The 20,894-nt window shown below is 46.2% G+C and overlaps 1 protein-coding gene across 1 annotated transcript in view; it reads left to right on the forward strand.

Annotated features, from left to right (window-relative positions):
• The window catches only part of Bhlhe41 (basic helix-loop-helix family member e41), a 31,649-nt gene extending 12,338 nt beyond the window's left edge, over positions 1 to 19,311 (forward strand). Inside the window, exon 6 of the transcript XR_015047544.1 lies at positions 19,033 to 19,311. The gene's annotated coding sequence lies outside the window, so the exon portion shown is untranslated. The remainder of the gene's footprint in view (positions 1 to 19,032) is intronic.
• Positions 19,312 to 20,894: the final 1,583 nt, after the last annotated feature.

The raw sequence follows: 20,894 nt of genomic DNA on the forward strand, positions 1-20,894 counted from the left end.
GATTGCCTAGGATTTGTGGGCCACTGGCCCTTAGTTCGACAAGCAGACTGGGTCCTACTCCATTTCGTTCTCTCCCCTCTTTCTCCAACTGAAAGATGGGTGTACTTGATGCCCGAGTCACACATCGATAGCACTTGTCCCTCAACCTTTGAATTTTGTCATTGATAGAATAATTTCCACTCATAGGCCTCCCACTCATGCTACAAGACTCGGCAGAAATCGCACCTCATCTGTGCACGCTTGCATAACTGTCTCAGTCAAAACCCCAACACACTGTCTGCTTTGTGCTTAGCCCTTATTTTTAAATCCCCATCTTAGTGATTAACATCTTGTTGCAGGTCCCGGTGTGCGGAAGGAGTGCACCGTATTATCGTCTGCCATTCGGCCTTAACTTATTATAACTTAAAGCTGTATCCCAAGGGCTGGTAGGAGGTTTCTCTGTGGCTTTTCTTCCCCACTCTGCTCCTATGGGATTCTCACACAGACCTGGGGTCTAAGAGTGAAAGAACCCAGACCGCTTCAGGAGCTGGTGAAATAGTGCCTACTCTCTCAGTAGACCCCAGTTCTGTTCCCAGCACCTGTGTGGGACAGCACACAGGAGCCTGTAACTTCAGCTCCACATGCCCTCTTTTGGCCTCCATGAGTAAGCATGGACACACAGACACACACACCTCTCCCTACATGCATGCATACACATTATTTTTTGGAAAGTCTTCCTTCTCAGATGACCCAGGCAATGTCTTGTAGGTGGCCACTCCAGCTGCTGCACATGCCAGCAGCCCCGGCTCCTCACTGCCAACGCTGGCTACCTGCTTTTCAGCTGGGGCTTTGCAACTATAGATGTCTGCTCACCTGTGACTCAAAGCCGTGTTGCTTCTGCCTTTTCCTTCCCTGGAATGACCTTTGACTTTAGAGAGTCTCAGCTCGTGTAAGTGAGTAATGTTGACCTAGAAAATGTCAAGAGCAGCAGCCTAGCATCTCAACCCATGGCAGTTCAGGTGCTGTTTCAGCTGGTGCCGGGAGACCGTGTACTTTTCCCTGGGCCAAACTGAAATTTAGATCATGTGTGTGTCTACTTCTGCGGTTGTCACCAACCATTTCAACAAACTTGAGAACCTGCCTCACAGACGAAATGTGACTGTAAACCTGTAGTTCTGCCAGGAGAAGGAAGGAGATCTCTGTATTCAAGGAGAAAAATATGGTGCCTGCCCAGAGATTTTGAGTATTTAACCTCAGGCGTTCCTGAAGGAAGCCGTTCTTAAAAGTGCAGTGAGACTCCTGTCCCATTGAGACTCTGAGCGATGCATGATTAATTGTGTATATGTCCATTCTGGCGGTGTGCTGGCTGGGACTTCTTACACCTCTGTTTGTCTCCTCCACCCTGTCTGTCACCTGTCAAGAGTCTGACTGCTTGACCTCAGCTCCAGCTCTAGTTCTCTGATAACCTGCCCGCCCAGGTCTTTCCCCTCACTCTTCTCAGGACCTCTGCTTAGCTCTAGCTCTCACTGTTAGAAGCCCACTCAGGCTGTAGAGAGAGTCTGGTCATTGGGCACAGTCTCCCATCCCTCACCGTCATCCCTCATCCAATATGAGTCCTCCTCACTACTCTCCCTCCAGCAGCACAGGGAAAGGTCACCCACTGTGTCCAGCCAACCTGTCCGCTTTGCACTGACCTTCAAAGCCTGTCTTCTGGGGAAGGACAAAGACCAAGGTCTCTCTCTTTGTATATATCTAGATTATTTGGGGGTGGGTACTTTTTTCCTTTAAATGTGTATTTTGATGATATGTTTACATCCATGCAAATTACCATGCACCAAGCCTTGGTGTTCAAGCTTGGCCGGTGGGACTTTCAGGTGTCACGAGGGACCTCCTAGGTTCACTCCTGGAGTCCACTCCACAGCTGAGGCAGGGGACACATGCAATAAACATTTTGAGTAAATACATTTTTTACAACCTAAAGGTTATACCTAGTTTTTACCTTGCCCCTGGACGAGTGCTGGCGAAGAGTGATCTGCAGAGTCCCTTCCTCCAACTGGAGCGTGGGCTAAATCTGGAGGCGATAAGCTAAAGGGAGTGCAGCTGGCTGGCGGCCAGGGAGTTTCTCCTGGTCAGGTGGGAGCCTCCAGCTGTGAGCTGGCAGCCCAGGGAGCTCAGAGTGTCCTAGCTGATTACCTAGGCTGGGGCTGGCCCTCTGGGACAGGCTGAGGGGAGCAAGGAGAAACCTCCATGACTAAGGTATCCAGCTGTGCTGTGACACTTCCGACTCACAAGGCACTGTTCCTTAGAAAACTGCCTTTTAGGGAAGGACAAAAACCAAGGTTTCTTATTCTTTGTATAATTCTAGACTTGCTTTTCTGTTTTTTCTTCCTCTACAGCTTTCTGAAAGTGCATTTTGATAATATTTGTTAATGTTAAAAGACACACAGTTTTATCATATAGATTATGTATGTTTAACCCCATCCCCAGGCTTTGAATCAGCATCTCCTGTCATATTCATATCTAACCTTATTACCCTATTGGCTTTTATTCTTTACTTAATTGGAATTTTATGTTCTAAACTATTTCACAAATGACTTCATTTTTTTAATTTAATTTTTAAAAGTAATTATTTTTTGTTTACATCTGAAATGTAAACAATGCCCTCCCTCCTGGACCCCTTCCTAGAGTTCTTCACTCCATCCTCCTTCCCCTTCGCCTCTGAGAGGGTGTCCCACCCCCCTGGAGCATCAAGTTTCTACAGGATTAGGCATCCTCTCCCACTGAGGCCAGACAAAGCAGTCCTCTGGGACATATGTGTCTGGGGCCTTGTACCAGGCCGTGTATGTTCTTTGGTTGATGGCTTAGTCTCTGGGAGCTCGGAGGGTCTGGGTTAGTTGACACTGTTGTTCTCCCGTGGGGTTGCCTCCCATTCAGCTCCTTCCGTTCTTCCCCTATCTCTTCCATAGGGGTCCCCAAGCTCAGTCCAACGGTTGGCTTTAAGTATCTGCATCTGTCTTAGTCAGCTGCTGGTAGAACCTCTCAGAGGACAGCCATGCCAGGCTCCTGTCTGCATGCACAGTATGGCCTCAGGAATAGTGTCAGGGTTTGATGTCCACATATGAGGTGGATCCCAAGTTGGGGCTGTCACTGGTCAGCCATTACTTTAGTCTCTACTCCATTTTTGTTCCTCCTTTTCTTTTAGACAGGAACAATTCTGGGTCAAAAATTTTGTAGGTGGGTTGGTGTTCCCATCCCTCCATGTCTAACTACTGTAGGTGGTCTCTTCAGGTTCCATCTCCCTACTGTTAGGCATTCCAGCTAAGGTGATGACTTCATATTTTACTTTAATGTTAACATTAAATGTTAATAATAATCGTGTCTTCCAGTTTTCTTTTAAAATGTATCTTCTTGCTCTGATCTTTATTCAGCTTTATCTTATAGTATGTCAATTTATAAGCTTTTCCTAGAACTCCTGGTTTTATATTTTACTTTACTATTCCTTAAAGATTTTTAAATTCTTATTTAAAAAAAAACATTATTTTTTAATTTTGTGTGTGTGTGTGCCTCTGTGTGTGTGTGTCTGTCTGTCTGCTGTACATGTGATGGCAGGTGCTAGCCAGAAGGGGGCGTCAGATCCCGTGGAGCTGGAGTTACAGGCGGTTGGGACCTTGCCAGTGTGGGTGCTGAGAATCAAACTTGGGTCCCCTGCAGGAGCAGTATTTTCTCTTTACCTCTGAGCTGTCTCGCCCGCCTAAACTTCTTATTTCTTCACTTACAACTTCTGTTTGGTTTTAAGTTACCCGCCTCCTCTTGCGACACAGTTAAATCTTTCATCCTGATTTCCCTCCCTCTGACAACCAACACCTTCTTTCTCCACGCTTTCTCTCATCTGTGTGCCTGTCAATCAGTCTGGATTGAATAATGCCGAATAAGGACTCGTAAGGCGCACACTGAAGCTAGGCGGCTCCTCTGCCTTCCCTACCTTTCCTGAGACTCACCTGTAACTGTAGCTTTTGTGTAGAGGTGCATTTGGACTGAGCCTTGCACGCTGTGTTTATTTGCTTGCTGCATGGATTAAAATAATGCTCTCTAGATATTTTAATTAGTTTCTTTTGGAATAACTCATTCCAGTGACTTCAAGCATTTGGGCATTTTCGTTGTAATGAATGTAATGAATATAAAGAAACCAGAGGCTCAGGCACAGTGTTGGCCAGGCGCTTGCACCAGGCCTATAGCAAACCTTCAGGAGTAACTGGTATTGTCTTATAAGGAGTTGAGGCTCACAGGCACTAGAACCTCTAACCAAACTACACCCATGCAAAACGAAGTATCTCCAAGACATTCCTGATGGTTGAGAGGTGAAATCTAACAGACATCCGATTCTAGTCTCGTTTCTGTTGCTTCCCTGACGAAAGCAACCCAGGGGAGAAAAAGTTCTGTTTGCTTACTCTTCTTTCAAAGAAGTCACGGTGGCACTTGAAACAGCTAGTTCCAGGGCATCCTCAGTCAAGAGGAGCAGGAACCAATGCACATGCCTAGTGCTCAGCTACCCTGCTCTTTCTCCGCAGTCCAAGGCACAGAGTCAAGCATGGCTGCCACATCTTCCCTGAGCAGGTAAGGCAATCAATGAAGGAGAACCAGAGGTAAACCAGGAAAGCAAAAGTAGATTTCCCCCCAAACAGCAGCTTCTTGTTCAGAAAACATTTCAAAGAGAAATGGTTGAAAGGCATGGAGACAGGCATCGAGGGAGGAGGAGAGAGGGGCCCTATGAAACACCAACACCAGCTTCTATTTAGCAGACCTATTTTCCCTTTGCCTGTGGCTGCTGCTTGCTCTTCTGTCTTTCCCAGTTGTTCAATTCTTTGTTCACACTAGGGAACAAACTCACAAACAACAGGCAGTCTCCACCACACCCCACACCCCCTACAATCAAGACAGTACCTTACAGACACGCCCTCAAGCCAACCTGACCCAGACAGTCTCTCACTGAGACTCTAGGTTCTAGGTCATGATGCCCTAGAGGTAACAACCATCGCCCTTCCTAATGAACTTGTAACTTAACAAGATCTAAATTTTGAAGAAGAGAACGTTGTGGGTGTCTAGGAATAAGGAGGAAGCTACCCCAGAAGAGAGGCATCTGTGCCCTTCAGGCTGCTCCGATTCTGTATCAGCTGTATCTGGTGGGGGAGACAGGTGAGGTGAGAGCCGGGAGTGTGGTCTGAGAACCAGCTGCTCTGGTGTCATATGAGCAGCAAAGAAGTGCAGCATTTCATTAATTGTGAAACCTGTTGAGTCACCGCCTGCACCTGGACAGATGATTTCGGTGCCTAGAAAAGCTTAAGAAGCACCAGTCTACAGCATTCTCAGGGACAGAAAATTCAGATGCAGTTCAGAAAAATTCCCAACAGTTAGAAATTTGGTTCAGTGAGCATTCTCAAACTGGGAAGTCACTGAAGCAAGCCAGCCCAGAGGCACAGCCTGGTAGTCCCAGCTATTCTAGAGGCTGGGGCAGTAGCAGTCATGGGAAGACTTTGCCTGGACTATCCAAGAGTTTAAGGCCAGCCTGGGTACCAAGAGGTCTGGAAATGTGGGCCAGTGGGCCAGAGCCTGCGTGGTTTGTAGGATGTGCTAGGCCCAATGTAAATTTGCAGTACGATACACAGAAAAAAGGAGGGGAGGGACGGAGGGAGGGAGGAAGAAAGGGACAGGGAAAAAGAGGAAGGAAGAAAGGGAGGATAGAGGGAGGGAAAAGAAGAGAATACTAGAGTCCTTTATAATTCCAGCTGCTTCTTGGGGCTCTGTTGTGACTTTTTACTGCACCCCCAGCTCCTAGCTTCAGTGCTCCCCAGCCTCAGTACCCAGTACTTCCTGATACCTATCTCTGAGTGCTCCCCAGCACCCATCTCCCAGTGCTCCCCAGCCTCATTTCTCAGTACTCCCCAGATTCCATCTCCCAATGCCCCCCAGGTCCATCTCATAGTGCTCCCCAGCATCCAGTGCCCAGTGTTCTCCATCCCCCACCAGCCATCTCCCAGCCCCCAATGCCTAATGCTCCCCAGCACTCAGCAGCCATCTCCCAGGGCCCAGGGCCCAATGCTCAGCCCAGCTCTCAGTTCCCAGCTCAGCCCACAGGCCCTGAGCCAAGATCCCTTAGACGTCCCGGAGACCATGGTCATTTGTAATCAGAGTTTTGTAGGGCTTTTTTCTTTGATGATGTCACATGGCTTCCACCCTCGGAGAATCCATCTGAGCCTTGGTGGGCGCTCAAGGTCTCTAGATCTTGTCTAGTGTTTCCTGAATGCAGTCAACGGAGAATCGCTGTATGGGGGTGGGGGTGGGGAACCACAAAAAAAAAAATGGATTCAGGAAGGAAGAAGCTGTTTTAAAGGTTAATTATTGATTCTATTTATAAAGATAATCTCGTGTAGCCTTGGCTAGCTTCCAGACTCCCGACGTAGCTAAGGATGACTTGAGTCTCCAGTCTTCCTGCCCTTCTCTAGGGCTGGGGTTAGAGGCATGCACAACCACACCTGGTTTCAGTGGTGCTGGGGGATGAATCCAGAGCCTTGTGCATGCAAGGTGCTAGCCACTGAACTGAATCTCCAGCTTCATGAGTCCACCTAAAAATACATAACTGCAGATGTTGTTGAAACTGTACAATAACCAGGGTACATGGGGCTACTGTCTGCACTGTGTGTTTCTGTTTGTGGTTGGGGCACTTGCTCACCCACTCTGTTATTAGCAGAGTTCCTCATGTGCATCTCTTCTAGATACAAAGTGTTGGTTCTCCTCTCTCTGTCCCCTGTCTCACAGCCCACAGTTGATAAACTTCCCACCAGTCAGGTGTCTCAGCCCTGAAAATGGATGGGCTAGCCTGCTCTCAACCCTGAAAATGGATGGGCTAGCCTGCTCTCAAGCTAAAAAAAAAATGGATGGGCTAGCCTGATCTCAAACTGAATTTCTAAAAGGAGGTTTCAACAAGGGGTGGGTGAGGGGAAACCTGGAGGCAGTGGGACAGCACTAGAGGGATCAGTATGGACTGACATAGCTCTGTCTTGGAAGGACCCTTTCTTGCTGCACCCTGGGTCTCGTCCTCCTGCGTGGCCACAAAGCAGTCATGAAAGTCTACTCGGCAGAGAGCCAGGTCTGTCAGGATCACCGCTTTGGGGTCCAAGACCTTGAGAACATGTTACAGCCTTGCTTTTTTTCTCCAGTGTGTCATGACACGTGCCTTAAATAGTTTGTGTAGCTTTCAGTCAAGGAAAGGAGGCTACCACCGGGTACTCTGACACAGAACTGATGTTAATGTTAAATTTCCTGAAACTGATCAACTTGTTATGGGTGTGAGAGGACTTTCAGGGATATTAATGTATTTGGGGTCAATGGTTATCAACTCACTTCCAAAGACTCAGTCAAAACGTTAACACAAATAGTAATACTACCTCTCTCTCTCTCTCTCTCTTTCTCTCTCTCTCTCTCTCTCTCTCTCTCTCTCTCTATCTATCTCTCTCTCCCCACAGTGCATTGGGCCCTCCCAAACTAATAATAAATTTAAGAAATGCCTTACAGGCATGCCTATAGGCAATCTGATGGAAGTATTTTCTCATTTAAGGTTCCCTCTTCCTTGATCTGGCTAGGTTTATGCAAATTTCCAAAAACAAAAAGCAAAACAAACTTAAGCAACCTTTTGAGGGATTCCCTCCTGAAAGTAAGAGTATAGAAAAAGAGAAAGAACAATCTTGCTGTGGAGAAGCCCAGCAGGCTCCAACCATAGTTATGAGTTTATGGTCCCCGTCACCCACGATAAACTGCATGGATTTCAGGCACACAGCGGATTGTGTAAGGTGAAGGCCATTTCACCACCTTAATTTGCCCACTCAAATTCTTAACCCAAATTAAGAACTGATTGATGTGTGTACAAGGGTTGGGAATGTGGCTTAGTATAGTGCTTGCCTAATGTCCTAGTTAGCTTTCTGTTGCCGTGATAAAAGACTTAGCCAAAACCAACTTGGGAAGGTAAGGGGGTTTTTTTTGTTGTTTTTTGTTTTTTTTTCCCAGCTTACAAGTTATAGGCCACCAGCATGGGAAGCAGAAGTAGGAACCCAGAGGCAGGAATTGAGGCAGAGGCCATGGAGAAATGCCACTTACTGGCTTGCTTCCACTGGGTTGTCCAGCTGCCTTTCTTATACAACCCTGGCTCACCTGCTCAAGGATGCACAGCCCACAGTGTGCTGGTCCCTCCTACTTCAATTTGGTAATCAAGAAAATGGGCTAGGGCCTAGCAAAATAGCTCTGTGGCTAAGAGCATTGGCTGCTCTTCCAGAGGATACAGATGAGCACCCATGTGGCAGGCTCACAACCATTTGTAACTCCAGTTCCAGGGGATCAGATGCCATCTTCTGGTTTTCATGGGTAAGAGCCTTGCATGTGGTGCACAGACATAATGCAGGCAGATGCTTATACACATAAAATAATAAAGTTAATCGTATCCCACAGACGCCCATGGACCAACATGATGGAGTCCATTCTTTACTAGAATTTTCCATTTCAAAGTGTGTCAAGTTGACAACCAAGATCAGCCTTCACATCTACCATGCTGAAGTCGGAGTTAAATTTCAGCACTGCACAAAACTGATTATACAGAATGTGCCTGGAAGCCTAGCACTTGGGAGGCAGGAGGGTAAAACTTCAGAGCTATCCTTAGACACATACTGAGTTCTGGGCCAGCCTAGAAAACATGAGACCCTGCCTCAATATATGCAGACACACACACACACACACACACACACACACACACACACACACACAGCAAAAGAGTCTTCCATAAGTGATATGTGTCCTTCATGTGTCTTTCTTTAAATACCCTTCAAGTTGGGTGGATATGACCATTTCCTTTTGTTTCTATGTCGAAAGAATCGTCTATCTCCAGGGAAGTACAATTGTTATATTTGGAGTTTTTACTTTCATGCCTCAGAATAGCTGTAGGAGGGTTTTAATGTACAATATTAAGCATAATTGCTGGTGTGACTGGATACCACTCGGTCTTCAAGGGACATTTAATATGTATTGCATTTAGACACATTTCATGCACACACGTGTAATCCCTGTCTCTAAAAATTAAAATGGTTCTGGGATGTCAGGCACACACAGGAAACCACCTACAGATTAGAGGGCTCACGGGAAGCGCTTGAAGCCTGACACCCCACTGATTCTGGACAGCAGTAGCTCATTGCACTGCCTGTTGTTACTCCTGGTGTGTTTAATCTCTCCAGAGACTCGCTAGGCTGTTGGTGCTAGCCTTTCGCTCCTAGTGCTGTGACAGACACCCTGATGGAAGGTAGATTCAGAGGAAAAGGAGTTTCTTTTAGCTTACAGTTTCAGAATGCCAACTGTCTTTGTTTTTGTTTGTTTGAAGGGTAGTTGAGGCAAAAACTGAAGCAGCTAACTACAGCACATCCACAGACAAGGAGAGAGAATCAAGCTCACCCATGTTGCCTGATTGTCGTTATCTAGCTTTCTCTGTTTGGTTCAGCTTAAGGAATGGTGTTGCCCACAGTGGGCTGGGTCCTCCTACATCTATGAACAGTCAAAACAACCCCTCCCCTCCCATACATACCTAGGCAATCCCTTGTTGAGGCTCTCTTCCCAGGTGATTTGCTGATATCTAAAACTAACCATCACAGATGTCCTTTGGATAAAGAACTCTTTCAATCAGCCCAACCAAGAGAAAGGTCGTGAATTCATAACCTCACAACAAAAGGATAGCTCTGAAGTTTTACCCTCCTGCCTCCCAAGTGCTAGGCTTCCAGGCACATTCTGTATACTCAGTTTTGTGCAGTGCTGAAATTTAACTCTAAGCCTGCTAACAATGAAGATGAACATGTGGCCATTTTGCAGACTGTGGCCCTGTTTTGCTCTCACAGTAGAGAACTTGAGCTCTCCCAGCACACAGAATCCGCATGTGGGTAAAAGGAATCTCCAACTGGGAGTTCTGAGTTCTGCCCCAACAGTGCCCTCCTGAAACATTATTGTATTAATAATCAATAGCTAGGTTATTGGGTTTGGGTTAAAAATATTAATCTGAATATCCATAGTGCTTCTTAGGATCTTGCCTAGAATTCAGTAAGCATTTAAGAGGTGTGTGTGTGTGTGTGTGTGTGTGTGTGTGTGTGAGCTTATGTGTGTATGTGTGTGTGTGTGTGTGAGCTTGTGTGTTTATGTGTATATATAAGCTTGTATGTGTGTGTATGAACTTGTGTGTGTATGTGTGTATATATGTATGTGAGCTTGTATATGTGTGTTTATGTGTGAGCTTGTGTATGTGTGAGCTTGTGTGTATGGAGCAACTTTGGGGTGGAGGGAGTGTGGTAGAGCAGGTGTGAAGTGACAGGTCCCAGAAACCCTCTTCATGCAGCAGCTATGACCTCTGAGTGTCTGCAGACACAGTTCTCCCTACCACCTCCAGACATACTGTGACAATACCACAGGGCTCTGAAGGTCAAGTCAGAGGAGTGAACTTTACCAGAGGTCACTACAGGTTATTTCTGCTCCCTCTCCTGTGTACGTGTACACGTGTGTGTTATATTCAGTATGTGGTATGTGCACAGGTACACGTGTGTGCATGTGTGTGTACACATGCATGTGTGTGTGTGCCCATGTGGAGCCCAGAGGTTATCACTGAGTGTCTTTCTTTGGTATCTTGCCATCTTTATTTGGGGTGGGGACAGGGACTTACTGAACTTCAAGCCACTGACTTGCTTAGCCTGACAGAACTCTGAGCTTCAGGGATCTGTGCGGCTCCGGTCTCTATCCCTTGGCACTGGCTGCCATGTCAGGTTTTCCACATGGGGTCTGGACAGCCACACTCAGAGCTTCTTGCCTGCATGGCAGACACTTTTCGAGCTATCTTTCCAATTCATTATTTCCTTTCTTACCCAACCTGGTCACCTAAGATTTTGAAATCCCACCATCCTCAGGCCACCTCAGGGACAACAGGCAGAAGCTCCTGTCACAGTGTCATTCCCCGTTCAGGCTGTGTGTCTTCCTGGAGTCTGCCCAGTCTATGGCCAGAACTGGAAGCACCAGACACCCCTCCCCAACAGCTCTATAAGGTGGAGACCAGAAGAGGTGCCTGCAGGGCTGGGGTTTGATGAGGCCTCCTCTGAGGGCCATATTTTGGGCTGGAGGAGGATGAGCTAGCCTTCTAGAATCTTCTCATAGAATCATAGGCACTGTCCCATTAGTGAGGGCTCAATCTTCATGGATGAATTGTTTCCCAAAGGCACCATCAACAAACACTGCTGTTGGGTCAGATTTCCACATATGAATTTGGAGGCAGGGCAAGCATTCAGTGTATAGAAGGGAGAACAGGTCTTACCTTTTGGCCTCTTCCTGGGATACTTAGTGCATTAGACAGATAGTGCTAGTCTGTTAAATCTCAGCGGCTCCCCACATGTAGTTGACATGGTACCCTAGAGACACTGTTTAAATTCAAACATGCTATTTCCAAAATGCCCCCATCTTCAGGGAATTCTGATTATCTAGCCTTCCATACCATCTAGACAGAGGTGCTAATGCAGGAAGCTCCAGGCGACTTGCTGGCTAGGTGATTATGTCATCTCTGCATGGATGGAAGCTGCTTTCCACATAGTCTGTGCATGTCCGGGCAGATGAGACCATCGAGGCTAAGGGCTGGACCACAGAACTCTGCCTCCTTAAGCCTTGTGTTCAGCACAGGGCATCCTGTGCTCTGTTTGGATATTCCAGTAAATTCTCATGCAAATTCTGTGTCCGCCAGCTACCTGGATCAGCTGTGCAAGCCTTGTGCTCACCAGTCTGTCTCTTCCTGGTGCGTTAGAATGATGGTGGGGTCAAAGACGCACAGTGGAGCATTGTGGGTTCTCAGCTTTGAGAGCCGTCGGCCCCTATCTGTAATTGGTTCCAGGCAGACAGGAGACAGATACTGCTGGTTTGAGTCTCACTCTAGCTGGGTGACCATAAGCAAATTGCTTCTCAGTATTTATGTGTCTCTGTAAAGAGATGCATAACTCCTTTGAGAATAGTTGCCGGGATTACATGACACGTCAGAACTACTGGTACTGGAGTGTCTTCCTGCCCCAGTTTATTGGTCATGAAAGTGGTAGGAAGAGACAAGGTAAACGGGGAGTGGGGAGGTTTCATTAGCATAATGGAGTGCTTCCCCTGTCTGTGACGGTGCTCCCTGCTCACCCCCTCAAGTACCACAGCCCCAGCTTCCTGTTCTCCCTGGTGTGATTGGCCCTTAGCCACCACTTGCACCCCTCACCTGACTGTTGCAAACCATGGTTCCTCGCTATCTCTCCATCTAGTCAGTTCTCACCTGCACATTTTTTTTTTTCTGGGTCAGAGGCTCATGCAGCAGTGGGTCACTATCTGTCTATCAGGAGGTGGCTTTGCTCTGCATGAGGTCATTCAGCAAGGCTTCAGGAACCTTGGTAGGCTCCCTAGTAACAGACACCAAGGTCTGAAGGCCACACTGTCTTCTTCGCTTTTTATATGGAGAGCTCCCAAGTGACAGCTCTGCTGGGGACATCTTAGTTCTTCAGGGCTGTCACCCAGTCTTAACTATGCTGCCACTGGCTGGTGTCCCCTGTACCCTTGGAGATCAAGGGCATGAGGCAGGTCCTCTGAGGGAGCAGGGAGGTCAAGGCTGCCCTGTAACCTTGGGCACCAGTTGCTACAAATGCTGTTCATGTTTCTAGTATGGAAAGAAATGTGCTAACTGCCATTATCTGCCCCTGTTGCTTGCTCTGTGCTGAGGGAAGGTCTGAGCTAGTAACAAGTGCACATTCATTGAATTGATGGAGTAAAATTTTAAACCAACACATTCCTGCCTCACAGAGAAACAGTATCTTCTGCTATTGCTGTTTCGAGACAGGGTTTCACTATGTAGTCCTGACTGGCCTGGAACTCTCTAAGTAGACCAGACCAACCTCAGACTTACTGTGATCCTCCTGTCTCTGCCTTCTGAGTGCTGGGATTTAAGGTTTGGGCCCAATGTCCAGCTTAGTAATTATTTATTATTGCTGACCGACCATTTCCAGGCTGGGTGCAGTAATGAGGAATTTACACAGGGAGGGGTATTCCTACAACTGCCTCTCTCAAACCTGGGAGAATCAGTATACTCTTTATATAAGAAATATTTTGGTATGATACTTTACTAGCTAGAAATTTAGAAATCCATAGAAAATGTGTGTGTATAAATAATATATCTCTCTTAATCTGATCATATATATATAATGATATATATGTATTATATGTATATATGTATTATATATATAACTGAATATATCATATATAATATATATGTATAATATATACAACTGAATATATATCATATATAATGATATATGTATGTATAATATATATGCATATATGTGTATAATATATATATATACATATATATATATATATTATATATGTGTGTGTGTGTATCTCTAGAACTTCATAAAAAGCAGCAAGCTAGGCCAGGCCTGTGATGTAGGACAGTCATTTAATCTACCTAAGATGCTGAGGCAGGACTTCAGGGCCTGCCTGGGCTAGGGTGAGTTCAAAGCCAACCATGGCAGCTTAGTGAAATCCTGTCTGAAAAATAAGAAGTAAGGAGAGACATGCAGATGCATCTCTGTGCTGCTCCAAGAGCCCCTGCAGAATATCTGCCATCTGAGTAGATCTCCCAGCACCGGAGAGCCAGACAAACAGAACAACACAAAGAATGTGCAAACAGAGAAGAAATGAGAGGGAAGAGCGAGATCTAAGTATAGCAATGAGCAGAGAATGTGGAGCTCAGACACAGTGACATTCTCAGAGGTGACAATGAGAGCACGCTGGAGCTTAAGACACAGAGAGAGACGTCTCCTTGGTTCCTGTTCACAGTTGCTGCTCCTGGGGAAACTGCTCCAGAGAGATGTGCGACATGTGTGCTCAGAATCTCCGGGAGCCAGAGCCGACTCAGTCCCACCAGCTGAGCTGTGGATGGCAAGAGAAACAGCAACGGTGCTCAACAGCTAACCTGGCAGAGCGGAGCACCCGGAAAACTGAGTGACAGTGTCCCCAGAATCCAAGGACCAGGGATACAGCTTCTGGTGGGTACGTGTGAGCATGTGATGTCTGACACCCTGACATCACACTCTCTCCCCAGCTCACCTGTAGTTGTGTTCCAGAACTTCTCAAATCTATTCAAACCACGCTGAAAATACTTCATGCTTACATGTAGAGTAGTGAGGGATTGTTAAAGGTCAGGAGAGGCTGAAGACAATAATTTTACTTCCTTTCTTGTTTGAGGCAGGACCCCATGTAGCCAAGGCTAGCCTTCAATTCTCAATTCCGAATGCTGAGATTATAGGCAAGTGTCACATTCAATAATTCTTCGTTTTAAGGTCTGATCCATGTACCATAGAAGCTTAACAAACCTGCTCCCTCCGTGTCTTTAAATTAATCACATCTGACCAACAAATGAGTCTGATGAGCAGATCATCACACGGTTGTGTTTGTAGAGTGCTGATATTTGTTGTATGTGAGGTGATGACATTAACTAATAACCTGTCTGTTGACCTATCACATCAGAGTGTACAGTGAGACATTTGAAGCACGCTCCTCAGCTGTTTACCTCTGACTGCCCTGCTGTCCCCTGAATTGTCAGGAGTATTCCTGATGCCAAGCTCATGCTATGCACTTGGCCCAAATCTTAACCCTTACCCCAATCCTCTCTGCCTCCTCCCAGCCGCTATGCAAGTCTGCACCCCTGAATCTGAAGACACACACACACAGAAACAAGCACTTACATACACATACTCACACACATATACACATGCACACACACATATAAACACACACATATACACACATGCACACATACATACATACACACATACACACACACATGCACACACATATATACACTCAGACATATACACACTCACACATTCACACATATACACACTCATATACACATAAACACACATACATACACACCACTCCTAAATAAGAATATGGATATTTGTCTTTTTGTCTGAATTATTATTATTATTAAGTATAATGTCTTCCAGGTTCATTTGTGTTGTCACAAATAACGAATTTCTTCCTTTGTAGAACAGAGTAATAGGTCATCATGTGTATGTGCATGCATGTGCACATTGCAAGTGTGTGTGTGTGTGTGTGTGATCCCACATGGCTGTTGTGAAGTGTGTTGCAGTAGGCATGGGTGTGGTTATCCCTTTGACACAGTGACATTCACCTTTGGTGTAGACCCAGAAGAGGCAGGCTGGCTCCATGTGGGATTCCCATGCTGTTATCCAGGATGTCTGTATGACTTTCATGCTCACCAGTGTGTGCCAGGAGCCCCTTTCTCCACACTCACTAATGTCACTTCTGTCTTGTTCGCAGTGGCCACTGCACTATGTGAGGCAATGTCTCACTGTGCCTTTAATTTGTCGGGGTTGGTTTTTTTTTGTTTTTTTTGTTTTTGCTTTTGTTTTTGTTTTTGTTGTTTTTGTTTTTCATGAACCTGGAGACTGCTCACATGATTTGCAAATTGTCTGAGTCCTTGGCCCACTTTAAAAATGGCAATGCTGTCTTCTTGCCACTGAGTTATCTCACCACCATATTAAAGGGAAATAATGCCTCCAGTTTCTGGGACTATCAAAGACAGCTCTGGGAATTTCTGCATATCCCCTGTATTATGGAACTGCTCTATTTGAGAGCCACTAACTCGGGTAGAAAGATGCTCTCTCTTAAGTGTTGTCTCAGAGTCTGGATTCAGAAGTGGTTTCTTATTGTGCTGTTTTATGGAACTTTAAATCTACTTTTAATAAAATTCTTACTTGGGTATTTTGTTGGATCACATGAGTACAGTATTCCAAGCTGTCTTTGGGAACACTCGAGCCCTGGGTAATGCTGCCCTCTGCCCTAGCTTTGTAAGTAACCCCCTGTGGTGGTTAATATTGCCATCTTTACAGGATCTGGGAGATAAACTTCTGGGTGTGTCTATAAGGGAGTTTCTGGGTAGCGTTAAGGGATAGACTCACCTCAACCATGGTTAGCACCATGCTGTGCTTTGGGTCCTAGACCAGATAAAAAGGAGGACGTGAGCTGAGTACCAGCGTTCATCTGGCTCAGATTCCTGACTGCAGATACAGTGTGAACAGGAGCTCATATGCTCCGTGCCCACCCCACCCCACCGTGACAGACTCGACCCGCCTTGCCTTCCATAAGTTGCTCTTGCCAGACATTTTCTCATAGCAACCAGGGAAGTAACAGACAGCCCTGCCTTTGTAAACATTCTCGCGTGACACTCTGATGCGCCAGTGCTCCTAGCCAGTCGGTGTCTGTCACCCTAATCCTGGCAGTTTCCCTCAAAGCCTCTACTACCAAAGTGTTCACACTTGATTATAGTGACCTCGGCAGCATGGGTCAAATTCATAGTAGGTTAAAAAAAAAAGAAAAAGAAAAAGAAAAAAGAAACCACCAATTACTACAAGACCTTACAGAAACACTAATTTTACATTTGAAGATTCTACAAAATGTGACTTCCCGTTGCCACAGAGACACTCTGTGACATGTTAGCCTATAAAACACTCTCACTGCTGTTTCTTCGCTGGTAAAGGACCCACTTAGGTCCTTGGCATAAGAAGAACATCCTCTTTCAGAATCAAAGATTCTTGCAAGCAGCAGTTCCCTTTGTGGGTACAAGGCCCGCCTTTGCTCTGATCCGGTCACCTAGCTTCACAGCACCGGCCAGTAGACTGGCGGTGGCTGCTGCCCCCTAGTGTATAGTTATTAGCTACTGCAGGCACTGAGTTCTTGAATCACCCAGGGAACCTTATGAATGGAAAATAAATGAAGTAATAAAAATAATGGAGACATTTACAATGTCTTAGTGTTTCAGAATGAGTGCTTAGAACATTTTCCCAGCAATTTCTGAGAAGAATGGCTGTTAAATCTGTCTGTCGCTCTGCCTGCCTGCCTACCTGCCTGCCTGTCTCTCCTCTCTGTTTCTGTCTGTCCTCTCCCCTCCTAGCTTTTTTTCCAGTTCTAGTCAGCCATGTAATTGTCAGGACTCAGTGCTGATGGAAGAGGAAATTGTAACAGTGACAGTGTGAATTGCCCTGGCTTCTCTCTGCTCACCACGTTTAAATATTGGCAGTTTCAAATGCGAATCTAGGGAAAAAATTAAATATTAAATCAATTTACCCATCTTATATAGTGCCAATCAATGTGAAAAGCACAGAAAATGAACTCTCATGACAAACAGAGAGAAGGGGGCCAGAGGGGGCTCCACCCCCTTCACCTTTGGCCTCGCTCAATAGCTTCAGCATACATGGCTGGCAAAGAGATGGGAGTAATGGAGGGCATGTCAGGACCTCTCAGCCTCCTGTTTCCCGGGCCAGGGTGTTGTGTCACTGTGAGTCCAGGTTCTATGGGAGCCGATGGCTTTCCCACAGTGACCTCATGCCTGAAGCCTGCTGTTCTGTGATGCTGGGACATCGAGAATTCAGCATGTGGACAAGCAGTAAGGAATAGCAGACGTGTGCTGGTCATGAAGGTCACCTCTGCTCTTGCTCATGTCCCTGGGTCCCAAGAGACTTCCCTTACAAAGTACAGATGGGATGATGAAGAGTCCTGTGATGGTGGTGGGTGATTAGTGACGCCAGAGCAGGGCCTTCTGAGGGCCTTGCCTAGGGGTAGAGGTTGTGTGTCTGTGACCCGGATCCCAGGGAGCCGAGTCAGTTCCGTGAAATACAATCAATAGCTGATGCCCTTCGCTTGGTGTCCATCCATTCCAAACAGGAATACTGACTATAGCTGGCTGGGACAGGGCGGTGGGGGTTTTGTCCCTGTCCAGCTAATGGTCAGAAGTTACTCACGTGCCAGGCAAAGGCAGGCATAGAGGAACTCACTCTGTGGCTGGAGCCATAAGACTGTGTCCTGGACTCCACAACACCCTGAGTGTGTTCTGGCTCAAGTAGTGTCGCCACGTTCAGGCGGAGGAAAAGTGACTAAATGCTTGCCATAGTTTTAGTTATTATTTATTTATTTATTTATTTATTTATTTATTTATTTAGTGGGGGTGGACACAATGTAGATCAGGCTTGCCTACTCTGAGATCTGCCTGTCTGTGCTTGCTAAGTGCCTGGATTTAACATTGTACACCACCATGCCCGCATTTTACTGCAGAGTCCCCTACTGCACAGAAGCCCAAAAGACTCTTTAGCTCAGACACACTATGAGGCAAATGGGAGGTCACCGTCAAAGTTCACTGGTTAGCGAGAAGAGAAAAGCTCCAGGGTTTGTTCAGCTTAACTTCCTAGCAAGCGTAACTCCACACACCCTATATGAGCAAGGAGGATATTCATGGAAAAACTGTGGCTAATATTATCAAAGATTCACTGGGCACGCGTGTGCGCAGTGGCTAGAACCCTGAGGATTGCTGTGAACGCAGGGAGGGGGAGCTGAGGGTGTGGGATGGAGCTGTCTCCTTCCCACTGAGTTTGGAGAAGCAAATAACATACAGAAAACAAGAACCGTGTCATCTGCTGTCCCAAGGAAAGCAGCTGTGGAAGGGTTTGTCTTGTCTCACAGTTCCAGGGAGCAGTCCATCCGGGGCTTGAGGTGGCTGGTCACAGTGCAGCAATCAGGAAGCAGAATGGTGGGTGTCTGGGCTCAGCTGCCTTTCTTCTTTGTATTCAGTCTGAGACTCGAATGGAGGGAATGGCGCCATCGGTGGGCAGATCTTTTAGTACTTTGTAGTAGAATCAAGATAACCTCCTCAAACCCACCCAGAGGTTCATCTCACGGAGGAGTCTAGAGCTCATCAAACTGACAACCGAGATTAACCACACAACAGGCACAGTTTAATTGTTTTGTTTGTTTGTAAAAGTCCCATCTTGGCTTCCCGTGTCGTCTCCAAAGGCTGAGGCTCATTTAGTTGGTTCTTGATAAATAACACTGATTGCCATCAGCTCATTCACTCTGAAATCACTCTCTCTCTCTGCTCTGTTTCCCTTCCCTGTGCAGTTTAGTCATCTTGACTGGCTCATGGGTGCCCGGCTTCTCCAAGTGTGTCTGGGAGAGCGCTCCCGGTTGTAGCATTTGGGTTGGTGGTTCTCTCCATCGCAGATGGCCGCCATTTAATATTTTGAATGTCTGAACAGAAACAGGAAGAGTTAGGGAGAATTCTACTTTGCCTAACTGCTTGGCCCTGAACATTGGTTTTCTATCGTGACAACAAACTTCCTGAGAGAAACAACTTGCAAGGAAAGGTTTCATGTCTGACTCACAGCTCCTGAGGTTTCAGTTGGTGCTTGCTTATAGGCCAGAGTCAAGACTGAACGTCATGACGTCAGGCTGCTCTCACGGTAACAAGGGGAAGAGATGGTGGCAAAATACACCTCATCCATCTATGCCTCCAGCCACCTACTTTCTCCCACCTTCTAAAGTTTCCGAAGCCTCCCAGTAGCCCATTCATATATGGATTTGTCAGCAGGCTGCAGCCCCACAGTCAGTCAACCCCAAAGGCCCCACCTGTGACTGCCTGCACCTGTCTACACGTGAGCCTGGGGGACACTCTTAGGATCCAGAGACGCCGTCTCCTGTCTCTCACACAGGCCTCACAGTGACTACTCTTGGCTCTTAGATACTGGATTTACACTGGGCCACACAACAGCTTCCTGGGGCCTCAGCTTCTCTTTGTAGGTTGTGAAGTTTCTCAGCATCCATAATCACGCGGAGCAGTTCCTTTTTCTAGGTCTTTGTTCCAGAGAAATCTGTCTGTCCACTTGTCCATCATTTATCTACTGATTGCCCATCTAGTGACTACCTATCATTTGTTAATACACATATATATTAATCTATAATATTTATAAATGTCAATCATCAATGCTCTATCAGTAATCTATTGACCAATCATTTGTAATCTATGTCTTCGATTATTTATTTATTTTTTTATTCTTTTAGGTGGGTCTGTATTTCCAGGTGGTGTCTCTTCCTATCTGAAGAATTTCTTGTACTGCAGGTCTCAGGTGACGAATTCTTTTGGTTTTGCTTATTCCACTGTTGTTGAAAATTAACAACAAACCTCACAGTCATCCAGGAGTCAGATTCAGCTTCAGCTGGGTCTGTGGACCCTGGACCAAGGTCTCATCATGCAGCCCAGTGTGGCTTCAAACTCTTGACCCTTCTCTTAGACCCCTTCATGCTGTGGTTTTAGGTAGGTACTACCATGCCCAGACAATCTCTCTACTTTTTCTTTTGTTAACACTGGGGATTGACTCCAAGGCCTCATGTATTCCAGCAAAAGTTCTACCACTGAGCTAAAATCCCAGTCTCCCTTTTTTCTTTCTGAAGAAGGTTTCACCACGTTTCTCAGGGTGTCTCTGAACTCCTTCTTAGCTTAGACAGGCCTTCAATGTATAATCCTCCTGCCTCAATTCCCCAAGCTCCACCGATGAATAGCCCTTAACCATCACCAGTAGGTCTTATGCTGTGACCCTGTTTAATGAAGGGAGTTTTTACTTTACCCCTATATATTCTTGACTACTGGCCATTAGATATGGCTGCCTATGTGTGACTTTCTTACAGAGGGAGCTGTCATACTGTGGAAGTCTCTTTACCATGGAAGCTTTGGTGGGGTTTGCTACAGACATATTGGTCTTTAGGAAGAAATAACAACACGGTTTCTCCACAATAAAAAAATTACGGTAAAAGTGTAATCCCATACCAGACCTACAGGAGTTAGAAACGATGGAACTTTGCAGTGACGTCATTGCTCTCTGCACGGGCATGTATCATATTTCACAGGAGAGGACATCCTGTCAGCAATCTGAGAAGTAAGCTTATTAGCCAGGTGGATACTACAGAAGCCACAGCTTACAGACGGC

This window comes from Mus caroli, unplaced genomic scaffold, assembly GCF_978045245.1.
Source record: "Mus caroli unplaced genomic scaffold, Mus_caroli_1 scaffold_7, whole genome shotgun sequence".
NCBI lineage: Eukaryota > Metazoa > Chordata > Mammalia > Rodentia > Muridae > Mus > Mus caroli.